General features: G+C 40.4%; 1 long non-coding RNA gene across 1 annotated transcript in view; it reads left to right on the forward strand.

Moving 5' to 3' along the window:
- LOC129481354 (uncharacterized) overlaps positions 1–20590 on the forward strand; it is a 34790-nt gene that overhangs the window by 12183 nt on the left and 2017 nt on the right. Inside the window, exons 3-4 of the long non-coding RNA XR_008657368.2 lie at positions 12058–12254; positions 19510–19722. This is a non-coding gene — a long non-coding RNA (uncharacterized lncRNA). The remainder of the gene's footprint in view (positions 1–12057; positions 12255–19509; positions 19723–20590) is intronic.

A 20590-nucleotide genomic window follows, 5' to 3' on the forward strand; every position in this document is an offset into this window, starting at 1 on the left:
CTTATTAGCTACAGCTCTTTATTTTATAGATGTTGTTTTTGGGTTTACAATCTTTAACTCATCACAATATACTTTCAAATAATATTTTACCACTTTGTATATAACATAAGACCATTAAACAGTGTACTTTCTGTCTCCTGTCCATTTTTAATTTATCACAATGTACCTTCAAATAATATTATCCATTTTGGAAATAATATAAGAAACTTAAAACAGTATGCTTCCATTTTTCTCTTTTTTTGAGAATTACCATGCATTTTATTTCTGCATATGTTACAAATTTCAGATGACACTTTCTTCTTGCTTTAAACTGTTAATTTTATTCTAAATATTTTCTTAAATGAGAAAAAAAATTGAATTTACCCCCAAGGTAGCATTCTTGTGTTCTATCTTTTTTGTGTATTGTAAATCCAAGTATCTATTTGATACTATTTTCTTTTATTATAAATAACTTATTTCTGCATTTATTGTAGTGTAAGTCTGCTGTTGACAAATTACCCCAGCTTATTTTTTTCTAAAAAGTTTATCCTCATTTTTGAATGATGGTTTTGCTGTTTGCTGAATTTACAGTTCTAGGTTGACAGGTTTTAAATTTTTAAAGTAAAATTCTAACACCTTGGTTTTGCTTCATTTCTGATGAGTTTCAGTCATTCTCGTTTTTGTTTCCCTGTGTGTAGTATGTATTTTTTTCCAGTTGTTTTAAAGTTTTTTCTTCACCACTAGGTTACAGTAGTTTCATTTTGATATAGCTTGTGGTGCTTCTCTTTGTGGTTTGTCCTGATTTTAGTCAGCTGATTGGTGAGTGTATAGCTTTCATTAAACCAGTAAAACGTTTAGCTATTTTCTTTTAAGTATTTTCCTACCTCCTTCCTCCCCATCCTACTCTTGCTTTCTCTCGGACTCTGTTTGCATGTATGTTAGATTGCTGGCTGTTTTTCTACTGTTCACTGATTTTGTATTTTATTTTTAGTCTTTTTTTCTCACCTTGCTTCAGTTTGGATAGTTTCTGTTGCAATATTTTCAAGTACGTCGATCTTTCCTTTCACAGTTTTGAGTATGCTCTTAAATCCAGTGAATTTTTCAATTTAAATATTGTATTCTGGGCCTGGTGTGGTGGCTCATGCCTGTAATCCCAGCACTTTGGGAGGCCAAGGAGGGCGGATCACCTGAGGTTGGGAGTTAGGGACCAGCCTGACCAACATGGAGAAACCCTGTCTCTACTAAAAATACAAAATGAGTGGTGGCACATGCCTGTAATCCCAGCTACTCGGGAGGCTGAGGCAGGAGAATCGCTTGAACTCAGGAGGTGGAGGTTGCAGTGAGCCAAGATCAAGCCATTGCACTCCAGCCTGGGCAATAAGAGTGAAATTCCGTCCCCCGCCAAAAAAAAATTGTATTTTTTAGTCCCAACTATTGACATGTGGAAAAAGTGTAACACTGCTACCACCATTATCAACATCGTAACAAGTGTTTTATAGCACTTTTAAAACTATAAATGCTTTTATAGATATTAACAGATTTTACGCTCACTGGGGCTTGGTTATTTCCATCTTAAAGATATGAAGTGTGAGGCTCAGAAAATAAGTCAGTTATTCAAACATACTAGGAAAAAAATTGTATGCTAGAACTGAAATCTAAATCTATCCAAGTCAATTTTTATTTGCTACTTCATGCTGCCCATATCTATAGTTGATCTTTTACCATACCATGATCTTAGGAGACTAGGAAACAATAAAAGCACCAGTAAGAAAATGATTCTTTCTATACCTTTCAAACCAAATAGCTATCTAAGACAGCTTATCCAAATAATCCAAGTCAAATAAAAGCATGCTTCAGTTCTCTAGATATTATAAGCAAAAGTGTAAAAGATAGCTTTGTGCCTCCAGTGAAGAGTAGTCAGGCAACCAGAAGGCATACCTAGCGATATAATATTTATTATTTCCTGAGCTTTTATTGCTCGGTGTTCAATAGTCCTGTGAGATAGTTCTCATTATTCTTTATTTATACATGAGAAAACTTTCTCACAGAAGTCGCATAACTTGCTCAGCGTCCCATGGATAATAAGTGGCCCAGGCAGCACTTGAGTCCAGGTCAGTCTTGCTTTTTCCCTTTCTTATTCACTGTCCTACCTTGCCTCTATGTTTGTGTCCCTTCTTAGTCACTTCTGTTGCACTGTTGATTTGTCTTTTTTTAATATACATGTGATTTATTTACTGCAATTGACAAATAATTGTATCTATTTATGGCATTCAACACAGTGTGTGGTTTTTTCTTTTTTTTTTATTTTGAGACAGAGTCTTGCTCTGTCACTGAGGCTGGAGTGCAGTGGCATGATCTCAGCTCACTGCAGCCTCTGCCTGCTGGGCTCAAGCGATTCTCCTGTCTCAACCTTCCAAGTAGCTGGGGCCATCCAGGCATGCACCACTGTGCCTGGATTGATTATTTATTTATTTATTTATTTATTTATTTATTTATTTATTTGTAGAGCCCTCTTATAGAAGCCTCCCTGTATTTCCCAGGCTGGTCTCAAACTCCTGGGCTCAGCAATCCTCCTGCCTTGGCCTCTCAAAAGCCCTGGGATTACAGATGTGAACCACTGCACCTGGCCTAACATGATTTTTTGAAAAACATATATATTGTGAAATGGATAAATCTAGCTAAACACATACTTTTTTTTTGTTTGTGGTGAGACCACTTAAAGCCTACTCTTTCAGCAATTTTCAAGTATATCACCATGGGGTACAATAGATCTCTTAGACCTGTCCTTACTGTCTAGATGACATTTTGCGTCCTTTGACCAACATGCTGATTTATCTTTAACATATTGTTTTGTTACCTTGTGTTAGGCAGAACTTTGGTCTTTGTGATCTCAGCCACCTAGTGTTACATCCTGTTATGTTACATGGCAAAGAGGCTTTGCAGATGTAATTAATGTTACTCCTCAGTTGACTTTAAGAAAGGGAGATTAACCTAGATTATGCAGGTGAGCTGGATCTAATCTCATGAGCTCTTTAAACATTGGAAGAGGATGGTAGAAGAGAAAATCAGAGATTATAAGTGAAAAGGTTGGAGATGTCATTACTGGCATTTAAGATACAGGGGGCCAGAAGCCATGGAATATGGGTGGCTTCAAAAGCTGAGCCAATAGCTAGCAAAATCATGAGGACACTCACTCCTATAGCAACATGGAGCTGAATTCCACCAACAATATAAATGAGCCTGGAAGCAGGTTCTCCCTCAGAGGCTCCAAAGAAGAGCCCAGGCCAGCTGACAGCTTGACTTGCACCTTGTGTGCCCCTATGTAGAGAACCCAGTCAAGCCATGCTGCCCTCAGACTTCTGACTCATGGAACCTATAAGATAATAAAGAGGTGTTGTGTTAGTTTATTATGGCAGCAACAGCAGGCTAATACATACTTTCGGGACAATTTCAAATTTTTGTGTGTGAACTCTCCTCATTCACTCTCATGACACACACACACTCTCAGAGATACTCAAGTTGTATACTTTCAGAAGAGGCTTTCTCTGTTTTTAAAGTCTGCGGTTCTCAGCATTCTCACTGAGCCATGCTATCACTTTTGTGTCACTTTGGACAGCCTTCCCTGCTGTCTGTCATCCTCAGCTTTTTCTGGCATTGTCTGCTTTCCCTTTTCCCTGTTTGCACCTCAGTTCTTTTGTTTTCTGTTAATTTTAGGACCTGATTATATACACAGCTAGTCCACAAACACATGTATAGTTTTCTTCACAAAAAATCAAGGAAGGACATTGCATTGTGTGGAGCGTTTGCATCTTTATATTTTTATTTTATACTTACTGCAAAGTGGCATGTGGATGCTTTTCTACTGCTGGATACAAAGGTATCTATTAAGATAGAAATATTCCTCATACACGTGCTGTAGGATTCTTGGAACTGAAGAAAATTTGGCCTCTGAAAAACTATATTATAATCCTAAGAATTATATTTGATAGAGTTTCTAATATTTTATTAACATCAGGAGATTCAATTGAAGTCAATATTTGCAATTTAAATGTGATATTAAGCACTTTGTTTAAAGGCAGAAGAATTATAATGCATCAATCTGTATGTTTATACAAATTTGACAACTGTAACACATGCCACTTAAATAAAACCGTATTTACCATGCACAGTCTCATATAAATACAAGCTGTAAGTCTAAGAGCCACCCTAAATTCCATTCTCTCCTTTACCTCCAGTGACTAGTCCGTCCCCACGGTGACCTTATTTTTCTTCCTGAGTGACCCTGAGGGGTAAAAATAGATTTGATAGTTGGAGACGATATGATTTGCGGTTGTACAGAAAAACTTTTAACTACTGACACTATACAAAGCTCTAACTTGTCCTTTGGAGGAAAATATTTTTCTTACTAACATTTACTGACTAGACATTTAGTGGGAATATCAGGGAATGTGCTGGTATCAAATGGTTGGTTGCAGGTCCCTTTCAAAAATGGGCATTTCCAATTCTGCGTCAACATCATTGTTTACACAGCTGCAGAGAGCACATTCTTCCAGGAGCACCTTTAGGGCTTTCCGAGAAGCTTCTGGGCTTTGTTTGTTTGGAATCCTAAAGCAAGCAGCCTTTCCTGAAAAGAACGTCCTCAGGAAATACTTTGGAATAAATTAAATGATATTTTTAGGCATTTTTATTGATCTGTTGTTTAGAGACAATTTTGAATCTGTTGACTTATTTTGCGATAAGCAGAACTTTTACAGCTTCTCAATGGAATCTGATTTCTAGATTTACTTGCCACCTTGAAATGATAATTACATTGTTTTTGAGAAGTAACATCTTTGTTTCCATAACATAAGACTTTCAGTTTATAACACAATGTACAATTGGGGCTTACTTTTTTAAAAGCACTGATTTATTTGAAACCTGTCTAAATTTGGCTAGGTTTCATAATTGGAGCAATCATCAATATAGTGTGAATGACCTTATACAATATAATTTTATTAAATAAAATATTTTTATTAAAACTAAATGAAGTCATAAAAATTTGATTTTTTTCTAAAGAAAAAATGTATTGAAATCCATGGACCTAAAATGTGGCCTATTATGAAAAAAATCCTATGTAAATATTCTTTTGAAATAGTTACATATTTCTAGCATATTTTATTCACCCAGTACTTATTCTTTTATGAGAATTACTCCACAGAAAGTCATCTTGTTTTATGAAAATAACTGAGAAAGTAATTTTTTTCTTCCTGACAACATTTAAATGTTGGAAGCCACATCTTTATTAAGTTACATTCAGCTGATTGAATTTATGAAATTAATCTATGAGGTCAAAAAAGAATGAAATAAGTATAGTATTCAAAAGATATCACTAACAAAAATCATTGATAAATTTAAAGAAGTTATTAACATATAACAATGTTAAGTAGTTCATTATACTTTAAATTATTTCCAGTCTATTATTAGTTAAAAAGTAAATCTGCTAATATATTCCCCCCAAATTCATTATTTCACTGAATTCCTCTCATCTGAACATAGCTTAGCTGTATTAAGATGTTGCATAAGACGGCTCTCAGAAGCTATTTAATTTATTCTAATTAACAAATGTCTGCATTCTTAATGTGTTAATTATTAGGGCTCCCCAATCTCTTATTCGATTTTTTCATTCAACAAGTATTTATTGAATGCTTATTATGTCAAACCCTCTTCTAAATATTGGAATAATAGTAATAAAACAAATCAAAGTTTATACCCTCAAGGAGTTTATGTTGTAATGAAGGATGCAAACAGTATATACACACTGCAATGTCAGCTAGTGATAACTTTTGAGAGAATAGTGAAATAACATACATACAGGGATAGAAAGTGATGGGAAAGCCTTGTCTCCACCGTCCTTCTTTTCCTCTCAGAGCTCCAGCCAAGTATTTTTTCCAGCAGTCGTGTTAAACACACTCCCTTCTGCTATTAGGCATGTCCTGACCCCTCTGTCTGAAACACTTGCGCTTTGCCTAGCTAACTGCTATTCTTCAGTCACAGTCAAATACTGCTCCACAGGCCAGCCTTCCCCACTCCCAGCCATGCTCCCAGAGCATCATGAAACTTCCATGAAATTTGACATTGTTTGTATGATGATTTGCTCGCTCTATTCTCCTCACTAGAGCATGGGATTATATATATATGTAATCTTTTATATATATATTACTATATATGTGGCATACAGTGAATGTTCAATAGAATTAGTTGAACGCATTATTTTAAGTATAATATACCAAGAAGACAGGTTCCAAAGACCACATATTTTAACCATTCTGTTTATACGGGATGTTTAGGAAAGGCAAATCTATGGAAAAAGAAGGTAGATTAGTGTTTATGTTACCGAAACACCAGGGGTTCTTTCAAGGTACTACTACTCGCTGCACAGAAAGCCAATGATTGAGACGACAAGTATTGCCAAGGAAGAATCTTTAATCAGGTGCTGCAGCTGAGGAGATGGAAACTCACTCTCAAATCCATCTCCCTGACCCACTAAAACCAGGAGTTTATATAACAGGGAAAAAATGCAACTGTGTGTAAGAAAACAGGAACTAGGGAGACACAAGGAAGCCATCATGGTGAATGAGGGGTCTGGCATCTCATTGTCCAGATATGATGATCTGGTGAGTTTCAGTTGTTTGATCCTTTTTTTTTTTTGAGAGACCTGATGGTCATTTTCTGAGGCAGGAACTCAGATTAAACAAATAAAAGTTTCAAGCTTTAAGATTAGAAGGGTCAATTCCTATATTTATCAAAAAATATCTATGAGACCACTGGGTCAGTTTCATTTACCCAGGGCTGAGAGAGGGAATGGGGATTCACTGCTCACTGGCCTGAGGGAAATTACTGGAAAGATGGAAATGTTCTAAAACTGGATTATGGTGATGGTTGCAGACTAAGCAAGTCTACTGAAATCATTGAATCATACATGAAAATTAGATGAATTTTATGATATGTAAATTGTGTCTCAATAAAGGTCTTTTTATTTTATTTTATTTTTTTCTTTTTGAGACAGCATCTTGCTCTGTTACCCAGGCTGGAGTACAGTGGCACGATCTTGGCTCACTGCAACCTCTGCCTCCTGGGTTCAAGCAATTCTCCTGCCTCAGCCTCCCAAGTAGCTGGGACTACAGGTGTGCGTCACTGCGCTTGGCTAATTTTTGTATTTTTAGTAGAGATGGGATTTTACCATGTTGGCCAAGCTGGTCTTGATCTCCTGTCCTCAAGTGATTTGCCCGCCACAGCCTCCCAAAGTGCTGAGATTACAGGTGAGAGCCACCACGCCCAGCCTCAATAAAGGTCTTTTTTTTTTTTTTTTTTAAAAAAAAAAAGGAAGTGACTAGGGGAAGTGTAAGGATGTGGGGGTGGCCAGGGAAGGTCTTTTTAAGGAGATGCTATTTGACTAGAAAACTGACATGAAGGCAAGAGCCCTGAAGATGTCTTGGGACAGAGGGCTCCTGGCAGGGGAGCAGTGGGGATCTTAGGTGCATTGCTATGTTGGAAGAACAGTGGGGAGTCCAGGTGGCTGCATCAAGGTGGAATGGGGGCCACAGGAGGAAGCGGAGGCTAGGGAAGAGCCAGTTAGGTATGTGAGGTTTGGTTAATTAGGGTCAGGTATTGAATTTTATTTTAAATGTGATGAGACACTATTGAAGGATTTTAGCAGGAGAGCAACATAATTTGGTTTACATTTTGACAGAGTCACTTTGGTTGCTGAATGGAAGAATAGAAGCAGGAAGCCCAGATAAGAAATGGAGTAGCCAGTCATGAAATGGTGGTGTTATGGATCAGGGTGGTAACGGTGGGGGCGGTGAAAAGTATCTATCTTATAGATAGAAATATGTGAGAATATCACAGCCTATTCTAAAAACTGCAGAATCATTGAGTGAATATAGTTGGGGAAGTGGGTGGAGCAGAACAGCGAAGAAGAGAGTAAAGAAGTGTGCGGGGTCAGATTACATGAGGCCTTATAGGGCGTGGGACAGAGTTTCGCTTCATCTTAAATGCAGTGAGAAGTCATTGGAGGATTTCAGGTGCAGAATGATACAGTCGGACTCACTCACATAAAGATTATTCTGTCTACCATGTGGAGAAGAGATCACAGGGGAAGAAGCGTAGAAACCCGAGAGCAAGTTAAGACACTAATGGCAGAGGTTAGGCAAGAGATGGTGCTGGTGTAGATTGGGATGGTGGCAATGCAGATGGAAAAATAAGCGTATACGAGGGCTCCTTTAGAATTGGAACAGATGGGATAACTGGATATGAGGAAGAGGAAAATAAAGAGTGAAGCATTTTTGGTTTGGGTAACTGAGTTACGGTAGTTTTTTTTTTTTGAGATGGAGTCTCACTCTGTCACTCAGGCTGGAGTGCAATAGCAGGATCTCAGCTCACTGCAACCTCCACCTCCCAGGTTCAAGCAAGTCTCCTGCCTCAGCCTCCCGAGTAGCTGGGACTACAGGCGTGCACCACCACACACAGATAATTTTTGTGTTTTTAGTAGAGACCAGGTTTCACCATGTTGGCCAGGATGGTCTCCATCTCTTGACCTCGTGATCCACCCGCCCTGGCCTCCCAACGTGCCAGGATTATGGGTGTGAGCCACTGCACCCAGCCCAGTTACAGTAGTTTACTCCAGAATAATAATACATGTATAAACATAGGTTAAATACATACTTAAAAGAACATTAGAGTTCTTTTTTGTTTTTCTTTGATGTTTGGCTTTGATTTAATGGGATTTTACTATACACATTACTCTTAAGGAAGTCTTTAACACTCAACACTTTAAAGTGCTTGGTACTTAGTAGGCTTAAGTAATATTTTATCAAACTGGGCTGGAGAGTTCTCAGATATTGTTCTCACCTCAAATTCAGTCATCCCTTGGTATCTGCTAGGGATTGCTTCCAGGAACCCCATGAATTTTTTTACCAAAATCCACAGACGCTCAAGTCCCTTATACAAAACGGTGTTGTGTTTGCATGTCACTGACACACGTACTCCGTATACTTAAACCATCTCTAGACTCCCTATAATACCTAACACGATGTAAATGCTAGGGAAACAGTTGTTTTACTGTATTGTTTGGGGAATAACATCAAGTCTGTACATTTTTCAGTAGAGATGCAATGATCACAGGCCTAACTGCCTTTTCAGTCTGCACGTGGTTGAACCTATGGATGCAGAGCCCGTGGGTGCTGATTGCTAACTGCATATCCTACTTCTAATCCTTCTTTTGTATGGAGTGAGCTTCCAAAAACCTTCTGAAACATTAAGTCATGCTCTTCTTTGAAGTCTGTCTGTGAATCCTCATGGCTGTCAGCGTGAGAACAAAAGGCTGTAGTAGCGCACACCATGTCCTTCATCTCAGTAGCTTGATTGTTCAGCATCTTTTTGACCCAACCTCTCCTATTGTCCTTGGTTCAGTAGCTGATCTACTGAACTGTGTAACTGAATTACAGTTCCTCAAGCACGGTGCTCTCTTCGTTTGGAATGCCCTACTGCTCCTGTTATTATTATGATGACACATTGGTGATTTTCTTCCTATGAGAATCTTCTCTAATTTCCCAAGTGTAAGTTAGCTATCCTCCTGTGTGTGTGCCCTGAACCCTGTACATCCCCATCATCACAGTAGTTCATTGCCTTGTAATTGCTTGTTCGCTTTTATGTTTCTCTCATTGGACAATATATTCCTTAAAGCCAGAGATTTTTCCCTGTAATATTATCCTCAGAACTTAATATAGTACATGTTGTCATACTAAAACCTTGATAAATACAACATACGTAAGTCAAGGAAAATTATTCTTCTACATTAGAGAATACAGTTCCTAGGGAAAGTATGTATTTAGACCACACGACTGAAGCAAGAGGTCTGGGGAACACCCATATTCAAGGAATGGGGAGGCACAAAAGGCATTAGAAAAAAAAGAAATGGGATAGCCGTGAAAGCACAAGAACAAGTTCAGAGTGTTTATCACGGCCGTCTGGGAAAAAGAATTTCAAGAAATGAATGATCAGTCATGTCAAATGCTTATGAAAGTCAGGAATAATGGCTGTGAAATGTCCAATCAACTTGGCAATTAGAAATACACTGATGACTTTATGAAGCAGTTTCAGTATGTTGGTTGAGACAGAAGCCAGATGATGGGGTGCTGCATAATAAATGGCACATCACGGGGTGATGACAGCACAGCCGTGCTTTAATATGGCAGGAAACACGATGCGTTCTGTGGCATCCTCCTACTCACTCTCTTCTGTGGATTGTGACTCCTGGTGACTGACAGATGTTTAATTTCTTGAGGGCAAGCAAAGTCATGGCTTTAATATGCCCGAGAATAATGATGGATGATGCAACTTTGGATAAGCCTGCAGAAGAGACGAGAGAAAGGAACAGGTGTAGAAAAGCTCTGAAGGGGGCTGGGCGCAGTGGCTCATGCGTGTAATCCTAGCACTTTGGGAGGTCGGAGGGGGGCAGATAGTGAGGTCAGCAGTTCGAGACCAGCCTGACCGACATGGTGAAACCCCATCTCTACTAAAAATGCAAAAATTAGCTGGGCACCTGCAATCCCAGCTACTCGGGAGGCTGAGGCAGGAGAATCACTTGAACCCAGGAGGTGGAGGTTGCTGTGAGCTGAGATGGCGCCACTGCACTCCAGCCTGGGTGACAGAGCGAGACTCTGTGAAAAAGAAAAGAAAAGAAAAGAAAAGAAAAGAAAAGAAAAGAAAAGAAAAGCTCTGAAGGGAGAATTCTTGAGTGTGTGATGTTTGAAAGACTAGACTAAAGGGCAGTTCAGTGGGACAGGGGGTGGAATTTGCAGTGGATACCAGAACAGAGTTTGGGAAGAGAGATTTGGCCAAGAGACTGCACCCTGCAGATCTCCACTGACAGAGGAGTTAGTGACCAAGAGCCTGGCCACTGAGCTGAAATCCATCATTCACTTGTGCTATAACCACATTCCCATGGGCTGCTCTCCAGCCAATGACTGAGGTGGAAGCAGGGATGCCTGTCCTGGGAGCCACGAGCTCCTCTGATGGCTGAGGTTGACTCATGGACTTCTAGTAGCTTTGCTGAACCTTCCATAGAGTGGAAAGCAGCCTAAGATGTTTTCTCGCAGACTCCTCTGGCTCCTTCACCATTTCTTTTTACAGTAGTTTTCTTAATAACATCCTTGCATGTTTAATCCTGTGCTGATATCAGCTTCTCAGAGGGTCCAGACCGATATAATATCTAATGGGTATTTTTATTTTTGAAGGGAGGTGAATTGCTGTGTTGTTAGTGTTGTACCCTTCTGCCATTCATGTTTCTTCAAGATATATTCAGTAAAATACCCATTTCTCACTAATGCTGGTTAGAGTACGTCTTCTTTTTTTTTGAGACATAGTATCCCTCTGTTGCCCAGGCTGGAGTGCAGTGGTGCCATCTCGGCTCACTGCAACTTCCGCCTCCTGGGTTCAAGTGATTCTCCTGCCTCGGCCTCCTAAGTAGCTGGGATTACAGGTGCCCGCCGCCATGCCCGGCTAATTTTTTTTGTATTTTTAGCAGAGCGGGGTTTCATCATGTTGGCCAGGCTGGTTTTGAACTCCTGGCCTCAAGTAATCCGCCTGCGTTGGCCTCCCAAAATGCTAGGATTATAGGCTTGAGCCACCACACCGGGCCAGGTCTTTCTTGAGGGGAGGGACAAAGTGAAATAATGAGAACTGCTCTGCAATGTCTTCATCAGAAAAGAAGCTGCCCATAGAACAGAGTCCCATGTAGATGATACAGTGATATTAAACAGAACGTTCCCCACAGAAGTTTAACGCGATAAGTATCAAGGTGACGCTTATAAATGCTAATGCAAGAATGCCATTCAGGAGTCTTGCTTTATACCCAAAAAAATGATGTGTTCCTGATTGTGGAATATCTTTACAGGTATAAGGCAGGTAATAGTTATATAGAAATAAAACAAAAATAACAATGTATAGGATACAGCCTCAAAGATTCCCAGAATATTAGAGCTACAAGGCACGTTAGAGACCATCTCCTAATTTTAAATGCTCTTTTGAATATTCTAGTGAGAGAAGCTGCAGCCTGTTGAGACTCCACGAGATTAAAGATATGAAAAGAGGAAATATGCATGAATGCCCGCGTGGAGAACCACCCCCACCTGCTGCTCCCGCTCTAATGATCACGCCCATTATCAACTGAGGGATGGCTCTGTGCCTTGTCCTTGCATTACACGGACCAAGAACACTTCACAGGACTCAGAGAGGTAAATAAGAGAAACCTGTTTTTATAGAGGATGAAAATGAAGCACACAGGGAGTAAAGTGTCCAATGCGAAAATCCCACCTGAACTGGCTTTAGAAACCGTATATTTACTTTTTCATATAATTTGTTTATCTAGAGGAAAAAAATAACAGATGTGTTTAATGGCTTTGGAAACATTTAAACAGGTGGACCTCAAAATATGTGAAACGAACATATTGCCATTGTTTATTATAATTTTCCTTCCTTCTGTTTTTGCTTAAAATTCCTCAAGGCCTTTGGATATGTAAAAAAAATGAGCATTTGTTTTATTATGTTGCTTAATAGAAACAATTTTTTAAAGTACTGATTTATGCAGTGACCAAAATACTGATTCTAAACAACAAAACATGCAGCTGTTACGAATCCTGGATGAGCTCTGGAAATGTGTGGTATTGTCTTGCAAAGAAGCTGTTTTTGTTCTAGTCAAATATGGAAATTAGTTTAGAAACTTCATTTTAATATATAATTCTGATTTCAGTGTTACTAGTAAATATTAATGTCCTTTTCTAACAGTCTTAATTTCCTTTTCTCAACTCCCTTGAGTTATATATTTTATTGAAGCATTTATTTACCATCAAGAGAAAAAATAACATAACCATGTGTACTGAAATGTATGGCTTACAGGCCAAAGAGTTAAGGAAACTAAATTTGTTCTCCCACCCCCTTACTTGTGCTATGCACTTAAAAAGAAAACTTTCAAAGTCTACTGTTCTTACTTTTACAATTTATGATGCAGTGAATCCTATTCACATTGTGTACTGAGGTAGGTCAGAATTTCTTCTCACCCTTTTCCTCTTCTAACATGACCTGTTCTTTTGCATCATGAGTCATAGAAATGTAAGCTAATACATAAAGTTTTTGAAAAGATGAGGAAAGAGCCAGAGAAATAATAATGCCCTGAGGTTGTGCTATAAGGTGTGTTCCACATTGGCAAGAAGTCCTTTGCTTGGTAGATGTGTTCCTATAAGCCTAAAAGAAAGGGCAGGTGGCCGTCATACTCCCCTCACCCTCCGGACACAATCACCTGAGACCATTCACTAGGCCTTCCCACGGAAAGCCCAGGCGAAACTGAAGGACAAGCCTTCTGAGATGGACAGAAAAAGAAAAACGTGAAATCCGATGGTAAGGGTAAAAGACCACAGAGACTTAGAAGTGTAAGGTAGGGAGGAAGGAGTGTGGGAGCCCAGAGAGACAGGCCCTCTGTGGCCCCAACAGTAGACTGTCCGTGGAGCCACAGAGAGCACGAGGAAACTCAGTCAAGGATATTCTGCACCACTCCAAGCATGTGTTTGATCATAGGATGGGTTTATAGTTTTTATTCTTGGTTTCGGTCTCTCTTTTTTTTTTTCGTCCTGCATGTTGTAGTGTTGGGATTCACTCAGATGGTGGCAGAAATATTACAGGGAAATATGAGGGAAAGTTATAGAGAATAGTCACACACCTTTCGGAAGGCTGAAAGGTTACATAGCTTGTAATAATTGAACAGGCTGAGGCAGCCGGTTCTTACCTTAGAGCATTAGGTCATAGGGTAAATACTAGGGACAACAGAGGCTTCCCCAGTTAAGTCTGCTTACCCCACCTCCATTAACTCACCTTTGAGCCAGATGGCCCTCTTGCGGGGAGGCTGACTAGGGATATTGCCCCCTAATGGTATTTACCTTAGACCTCGGTACCTGAGCTTTCATCCTTCCTAGAACTACTCTCTTAACCATGTTAATTATCCACAAGTGTGTTGACTCAGAGCTTCTGTTGTTAATTGTATACCAAATAAATGCCTGGAGTGCGAGCTGCCTCAGGGCCGGCGCGGTGACAAACCTCTCCTGGTGTGCAGGCGGCCGCGCACTCAGCAGGACTGGCAAAGCAGAATATCTGCGTGTCAGCGTACGTCCTGTTCGCCCGTCGTTTGGGGCAGACCCCCGCAGCTAATGCCCTCAAGTATGAGGAGCAATACCTCACTATAGACTTAGTTGCGAAAGGTTTTTAAAATTAATGAGACAGTAATCAGGTATTTTAAACAACCGAATTTTACAAACCCTCATAACATTGAGTGGGAAAAGAATTTAGATATCACAATCAACTCCTTGATCTTACACATAAAGAAACTGATGATCAAAATGTCAAAAGATTTTCCCAAGTTAGTATTACACATGATCAGTGGATATGATACTAGAGCCAGTCTTTGATCTCCAATTCCAGTTTTCTTACTATAATAAGGTGGATTACTTGTGAGGGAACCAACCAGATAAAGTAAAAAAACTACAGTTTCTATGAGGGTCCACATACTTTCTTGACAGCAGAGTAAGAGAAAATGTGGCAAGTGGCCATTGGGCCCTCCAGGTGTCTTAGAGTGGTTGACCTAGTTCCTGAACAAGAGTGGAAATCCAGCCGGGCGCGGTGGCTCACGCCTGGAATCCCAGCACTTGGGGAGGCTGAGGTGGGCGGATCACGAGGTCAGGAGATTGAGACCATCCTGGCTAACACGGTGAAACACTATCTCTACTAAAAATACAAAAAGTTAGCCGGGCGTGGGGGTGGGCGCCTGTAATCCCAGTTACACTCGGGAGGCTGAGGCAGGAGAATTGCTTGAACCCGGGAGGCGGAGCTTGCAATGAGCAGAGATGGTGCCACTGCACTCCAACCTGGGCGACAGAGTGACTCTGTCTCAAAAAAAAAAAAAAGTGGAAATCTAGGTGGATTCAGGGATAGAGAATGGTAGCAAAAAGAGAGCGAGAGGAGAGAGAGAGAAGAGTAAGGAGCACAGAAATAGAAAAAGCATCTGGTAGTGAGATGAGTTGGAATCTGGGGAGAGGGCCCTGTGTCCAGGCAGGCTTCTTACTGAGCTGTCTACTTACAGAGCCCTGCACCCACAGCACCAGGTCAGTGGTTTGTCTGTCTGTGCGCACCCCCTTTCTGTGCTCTTTTCTGTATCACAGGGGACTGGATATCTGCAAGCTACATTTTCCACACTCCCTTCTGACTGATATTTAATAAGATTTTGATAATGGGAGGCACTGGCAAGAAATGAGAAGGTGAGAGAGGGCAAATCCATATTTTTAGTCATTGTTTTTCCTGGTAGTGCCCTTGGCAGCAGTAACCACAGTGACAAGTGGATACAAGCCCGGGTTCCCTCTAAGGCGGCACAGTTCCAACGGCAGCAGCAGCAGCGGCTGCTCTACAGCTTCATAGCACCAGTACTCCTGGGCCCTGGCCCTTGCTGTATCAGGAGCGTGAGCTCCTGGCTTCCTGAGCGGTGGCAGCGGCAGTGCTCACTGCAGCCGGCAGTGGCTAAAGAAGGAACTCCAGCCTCCTCAGCCCACAGCTGTGTGGACTTGGGGTTACACCATTGCTCTTTGGGGTTGTTTTTGACTCATGGAGTGGTTGTGGCATCCTGCAGTTACGAACAGCAGTTCCTCAGGTACCAGTCTCTGGGGAGCCTCATCCCCTTCTTGTTCCTTCCTGGCTGCTTCTTTGTAACGTTTAAAATCAATGTTCAAATCCAATGTGTCTGAAATGCTTAGAACTGGTTTTGTTTTCCTAACTGGACAGGAGACACACAAGCACTACGCGATCCTTCTACCATGCTCTTAAAAAATACGGCAAAGTTTTACATTATTCATCCATTTCTGCTGTTTCCATGAAACTGACAATATACAAAGACCAGCGTATGTGGGGCCCTGGAATATGTCAGTTTATATTTCTATCGTGTCAGTTTTCTTAGGGTATATGGTGAATATAAATATGACTATTATAATTAAGTGGCTGTGCATTTTCATATTAGAATTCATTATGTTGCCTTCTCAGTACAAGCACTTTCTGTGTAGTGCTTGAGCATATAGGTAAGTCAGGTGGCCACCTGCACAGTGTGATTTGAAGGTGTGAAGGTATCTATCTGCCTCAAATGGTGATTAAATTTAACAGGTGCATATTTTGTAGTGAAAAAAAATACAGTCGGCCCTCCATATCCACGGGTTCTGCATCCATGGATTCAACCAACCAAGGATAAAAATATTTTTTAAAAATTGCGTCTGCAAGTTAATTATAATGCTCAAGAAAATTCACAACATGAATGAAATGTTACAGAAGTTATAAATCCATTGCGTTTATCAGTAGCTCATTTCTGAAAAGGGTCTTTGGATTATAGATTTCCACTTCTTTTGCAAAGAAACATTGAGGTGAGAATTTTGTGGGCACTCTTTAAACAGCAGTACATGAGTTTAATACATATTTTTTAAAGCCAGCAAATAACATTTTTCTGTGTCCACTTTAAAGTGTGTTGGGTATATAAGTGAATTGGACTGTATTTCTAATATATGTGTAGGTTTAATTTTATACAGTTTTTAAATTGTTCTGTGATTAATCGGCCATTGAAAATGACCTTTTTAATTGTTGAGATTTACTGGCTGGCCTTATATGGAAGGATTTGTATATCCTCATCATATATATATATATATAAATATAAATATAAATATATATATGGTGTATATATATGGTGCATATATATGGTGTGTGTGTATATGTATTTGGTATATATATGGTGCATATATTTGGTATATATATGGTGTGTGTGTATATATACATATATACACCATATATATACACATATATATACCATCGTTTATTTGTACGGTGAAAAATACTCTTTTTTGGTGTAAAAAGTTTATTTTCTTTGCTAATAGTGTCAGTTTGTAAAAAAAGAATTCATCCTTACTGAATATCTATAGACCTTTTTGGTCAGTATTCCCTAAACAACACAGTATAAGAACTATTTACATAGCATTCACATTGTATTAGGTATTTTAAGTAATCTAAGGATGATTTAAAATATACAAGGGGATGTGCATAGGTTATATGCAAATACTATGCCATTTTGTATCAGGGTCTTGAGCATCCACGGATTTTGATGTTAGCAGGAGGTCCTGGAACCAATTCCACATGGATACAGAGGGATGTCTCTCTCTCTCTCTCTCTTTGATATTGTTATATTATATCATATTGTTTATATCATATATTTATATATTGGTAATATTTATATATCAGTTTAAAGGATTGTTATAAAAGTTGATTTTAAACCACAACAGCAACCAAAATGATTATGTGATGTTACAGAGGAATATGATTGCCATCTTTTTTTTTTTTTTTTTTTTTTGTGTGTGACAGAGTCTTGCTCTGTCGCCCAGGTTGGAGTGCAGTGGCGCGATCTCGGCTCACTGCGAGCTCCGCCTCCCAGGTTCACGCCATTCTCCTGCCTCATCCTCCCGAGTAGATGGGACTACAGGCGCCCACTACCATGCCTGGCTAAAATTTTTTGTATTTTTAGTAGAGACGGGGTTTCACCGTGTTATCCAGGATGGTCTCCATCTCCTGACCTGGTGATCCGCCTGCCTTGGCCTCCCAAAGTGCTGGGATTACAGGCGTGAGCCACCCCACCCAGCCTATGGTTGCTATCTTTAATAAATATTATGGACATAAGAGAAAGAGAGAGAATGCTGCTAGGTCACTTAAAAATGGAGATGTGATGTTATGGGAATGTTCTTGTCTACATGTAATCAACACATAGAATCTTTATAATAGGTGTCAAGAAATTTCCCATTCAGGAGAATTCTGTAGGTGAAGGTTCAGAGGGAGCCATGGCTAGATGCTGGGCAGGGGAGGGTTAGATGCAGCCTCACTGGAGGGGTCGTGTTCTGGAAGTGATATCTAACATCCCCCCATTATCTGGAATTGATATCTAACATCCCCCCATTATCTGCAGGTGAATATCTAACATCCCCCCATTATCTGGAAGTGATATCTAACATCCCCCCATTATCTGGAAGTGATATCTAACATCCCCCATTATCTAGAAGTGAATATCTAACATCCTCCCATTATCTGGAAGTGATATCTAACATCCCCCCATTATCTGGAAGTGATATCTAACATCCCCCATTATCTAGAAGTGATATCTAACATCCACCCATTATCTGGAAGTGAATATCTGACATCCTCCCATTATCTGGAAGTGATAACGTCCTCCCATTATCTGGAAGTGATAGGTAACATCCCCCCATTATCTGGAAGTGATAACTAACTTCCCCCCATTATCTGGAAGTGACAGCTAACATCCCCCCATTATCTGGAAGTGATATCTAACTTCCGCCCATTATCTGGAAGTGATAGCTAACATCCCCCATTATCTGGAAGTGATATCTAACTTCCCCCCATTATCTGGAAGTGATAGCTAACATCCCCCATTATCTGGAAGTGATATCTAACTTCCGCCCATTATCTGGAAGTGATGGCTAACTTCCCCCCATTATCTGGAAGTGATAGCTAACATCCCCCCATTATCTGGAAGTGATATCTAACTTCCCCCCGTTATCTGGAAGTGATAGCTAACTTCCCCCCATTATCTGGAAGTGATAGCTAACATCCCCCCATTATCTGGAAGTGATATCTAACTTCCCCCCATTATCTGGAAGTGATAGCTAACTTCCTCCCATTATCTGGAAGTGATAGCTAACATCCCCCCATTATCTGGAAGTGATAGCTAACATCCCCCCATTATCTGGAAGTGATATCTAACTTCCACCATTAGTGACACTCCTCTATGTTTCAAGTTATGTATTTCAAGAAAGCCCTTGTTAGAATAACAGGAAATTTATTGGGGAGAATAGCACAATGTCTTCTTTTTTTTTTTTTTGAGACAGAGTTTCGCTCTGTTGCCCAGGCTGGGGTGCAATAGTGTGATCTTGGCTCACTGCAACCTCTGCCTCCCAGGTTCAAGTGATTCTCCTGCCTCAGCATCCCGAGTAGCTGGGATTACAGGCATGTGTCACCAACCCCGGCTAATTCTGTATTTTTAGTAGAAACGGGGTTTCTCCATGTTGGTCAGGCTGGTCTTGAACTCCCGACCTCAGGTGATCCGCCTGCCTCGGCCCCCGCAAAGTGCTGAGATTACAGGAATGAGCCACCGCACCCGGCCACAATGTCTTTATCAATCTACACGTAAGGAATTTTCTGGTAAAATAGTGCTAGGCAGATTGCAAGTGGGAGCAGTGACATTGGGTTTGAACAACAAACTTAAAAGAAAAGAAACAAAGAAAAGAACACATAAACTGTAGGCTGGGTTTTTGGTTTTTTTGGGGGGGATGCAATGAGAAGAAAAAATGAGGTACTAGGCAGTCAGTTCTCTTCTAGCCTGAGATTAAAGTGCTTTTTGCTCCTGCCTAACTTTAGGAAAGTGAGGAAACAACATTCACAGACAAAGGACAATTGAGCATGAGCTCCAGGGGACCATCAGGAAAACATTTTCAGAAGTTGTGAAGAGTAGGTTGTGTAAGTCACGGAGCAGAGCAGAGGCCTGTGGATAAGGCACCAAGGACAAGGAAGACTCTGTCGGTTGATGATCGTGAGCAGTGCTGCTAGGTCACTTCAAAATGGAGACGTGATGTATGGGCATGTTATTGTCTGCATGGAATCTTTATAATACGTATCTATATTTCTACAAACTAAAGTTTTTCCTATAGCCTATAGTTAAGTGTTCTTGCGAGGTGTGTGAGCAGGTGCACCTATGCTGCACATGGGGGAAGATGCTAGATAAAGAATATCGCCTATGCTGTCTTACAGATCATTCCCAGGTGGGGTGGTAGAAACGTACCATACAAATGTAAGGAGGTTCCTAAAAATGTTCACTTGGGCTGTAAGCACCATACAATTGAGCAAGGTTGCACATTTATGAAGCTCCACAAAGCACAGGTTGGTTGAGCATTATCTGCTGAGCCATTGGGCAATACCGCGTGAGGGGTAGAGAGAGATGGGACGAGGCACACAGAGGGCATCTGGGGAGTCAGGAAACAGCATGAGGACAGGGAGCCCCTGGGAATAGAAGGAGACTTGTTCAAGGCAAGAAATTGAAAATCAAAACACAAGGGAGATGATAGGGAAAATCAGGGTCTCTGTTAATCTGTGTGACTCAGCATAGGGAGATGACAGGGAAAATCAGGGTGTCTGTTTAGTTATTTGTGTGACTCAGCATAGGGAGACGATAGGGAAAATCAGGGTCTCTGTTAATCTGTGTGACTCAGCATAGGGAGATGACAGGGAAAATCAGGGTGTCTGTTTAGTTATTTGTGTGACTCAGCATAGGGAGACGATAGGGAAAATCAGGGTCTCTGTTAATCTGTGTGACTCAGCATAGGGAGATGATAGGGAAAATCAGGGTGTCTGTTTAGTTATTTGTGTGACTCAGCATAGGGAGATGACAGGGAAAATCAGGGTCTCTGTTTAGTTATTTGTGTGACTCAGCATAGGGAGATGA

Source organism: Symphalangus syndactylus, chromosome 4 (genome assembly GCF_028878055.3).
Source record: "Symphalangus syndactylus isolate Jambi chromosome 4, NHGRI_mSymSyn1-v2.1_pri, whole genome shotgun sequence".
Taxonomy (NCBI): domain Eukaryota; kingdom Metazoa; phylum Chordata; class Mammalia; order Primates; family Hylobatidae; genus Symphalangus; species Symphalangus syndactylus.